Genomic DNA, 2,420 nt, shown 5'->3' on the forward strand with positions numbered 1-2,420 from the left:
CAGGTAGTAGAAGTCTTTGGTGTGCCCTTTGCTCAGTTTGGTGGTGGGTCCATGCAGTAAAGCTTGTGTGGTCTGACCTTACAGGAGCTGGAGACAAAGAGACGACAGGAGGAGCATCCTTCAGTCCCCTTGTCTGGCTTGGGGAAGCAACGAAGGGCTGGCTATTGAGGGCAGCTAGCTTTTGAGGGCAGAGCTGCAGTAACTCTGCCAACCACTGCCTTTCACCTTTAAGGGTGGTTTTTTTTTTGCCAAAGTTTTGGGCTTCATGAAGCAACTCTGAGCAATGGAAGAGACAGCCTTCTATCGTGTTAATAATTTTCTCTGAGGTTGAATGACTCTGTGTTTTTACTTTTTCTTTTTTTGGCAAGGAAGTGACATTTCATTTGGGAACTCTGGGTTTCCATTGCACATCCCTGCAAACAGCTCCCCCGCCAATATGTTTTGGGCTTGTGTCTATACAAAGCTGAACGGAGAAAAATCTCCTGGCTGAGGCTAGGGAGCAGCCAGCATAACACTGAGACTAAATTTAGTATGCACACAGCTGAAGCTTTCCCATTTCCCCCCTGCCCCCAGGCCATAGCAAACCCTTCCACCTGTCCCCACTGATTTTATGTGAGGTTAGAAGGACTGGGTTGAGGCTTGTTGAGGGAAACGGGCACATGGACCTGGCTCTTTGGGAGTTGTGTGCTTACTTTAAGGGTTTGCAGGATCCTTAAGACTAGCCTGGACCTGGCGAAGAGTATGGTGTAAGATGGATGCCGACGTTCTTCAGGATGGCCACCATCAACTTCACTTGGTTTGCGCGATGCCTAATTGCAGTGTGGTCCCAACTACGTAGCAGGAGCTTCTTGGTGCCGCTGCAACTCCAGTGATGACCATGAACATAAAGCCGTTTTCACAGTTCTCTGGTATTTTAGGAATTTTGGAGCTGTTGTTCACTGACTGTGCAGCTGGAGTGTGGGAGGAAGGCAGAACAAGTCCAGGGAAATGCTCGGTGGCTGGGGGAGGCCCAAGTGTGCTGGAACAGGGGCTTGAGCAGATCAGCTGCGATCCATAAAATACATGGAGCAAGTTTGACTTAGTCTCTTTTACCAAATCAGCACTGTGTGACTGTTTTAGTCCAGTTAAACATCCTTGCAAACTAGGTCTACAGTGCGGTCTGACCCAGGGTCTTGGTCAAAAGCAAACCCTGAAGTTACGACTAAACCCAGCCTTGATCTGTCACAGGAGAGCAGTTAATAGCGAGGAAACCAGCCGCTATTCGCTTGCTGAACTTTGGTGATTTATTGTTTTAATAGACAGGAATAAATATTCAACAAATAAGCTTCCTGTCCTTAAGCGGTTGTGTTCTTCTGATTATAAATAAACTTAAAATCTGAATTATTTATTCTTGTTTAATTTAAAACAGGCCAGACCCCATGGGAACGATACCTTCCAGTTGCATGAACTGGAAAGGGTTCATGCCCTGATTCTCATCCTGAGGATCATACGATGGCTTGGGGTGGAGGTTTTTTCCTGAAAGCGCTTGAAGTAGCTCTAGGGTTTGGGATGTGCCCCCTTTCTCCCTTCTGCGTGCCCTCCCCTAACTCCAGGTATCTTTGACCTTAAGTAGGGTGGAGGATGCTGTGAGAAGTGCCTTTGGGTCTCTGGATCTGGAGGACAAAATAGGTAACGTGTAACTGTTGATGGGGGCTTAGCGTGGCCTTCCAGCGCCCTCCCCTTAGGGACGTGTTTCACACCATCTTTGCTATCTCTCCTGGGACCTTTTGGGAATATTTATGCTCCCAGAGGAATATAAAGGGATTGTAAATTCTCAGCAGAGCTTGCCAAGCTGTGGTTGCACAGGCCATGTCCTACCACGGGGACTATGTTTTTCTGCCTTCTGGCCAGGAAAAACAAGTAGCCCTTTCATTTAAGGGAATTTGCTGTGGGATCTGCCCTGACCACACGAGCGGCCAGGTGTTGGATGCGCAAAGTCCTGGTCCCAGGGAAACGCGTGCTGGAAAGAAGCAGCTGGGATGCGACTTGGCTCGCTCTCCCTGTAACCCAAAGGCTTTGGAGGATCCCAGGCAGAGATGAGTTTGTGGCTCCTTTGGGACCGTTTCCATGTGGTTACTGTCAGGGACGTGGATCTGCGCATCGTGTTCCAGTTTGTGCGGCTACAGTACTCAACCCTGAGGAAAAAAACGTTCTTCAGATGCTGCTTTCAGGGAGGACGGTGGAGGGCACAGAGGAAGCAGGCAAGTTTCTCCCACCCCGTTGTTTGAGACTGGGTGCTATTGCCGTGCTTTAACAGAACGTCGCGTCTGCAGAAAACTCCTCCCTGTGTCTTCACAAACTTGGAACCTCTGCATCAGGACAAAGTAGGAAAGCAAGCTGCCTCTCTCAGAGTCTCAGCTTGCTGGTTATAGCAGGGTGAG

Source organism: Cariama cristata, unplaced genomic scaffold, assembly GCF_000690535.1.
Source record: "Cariama cristata isolate BGI_N322 unplaced genomic scaffold, ASM69053v1 scaffold7960, whole genome shotgun sequence".
Lineage (NCBI taxonomy): Eukaryota > Metazoa > Chordata > Aves > Cariamiformes > Cariamidae > Cariama > Cariama cristata.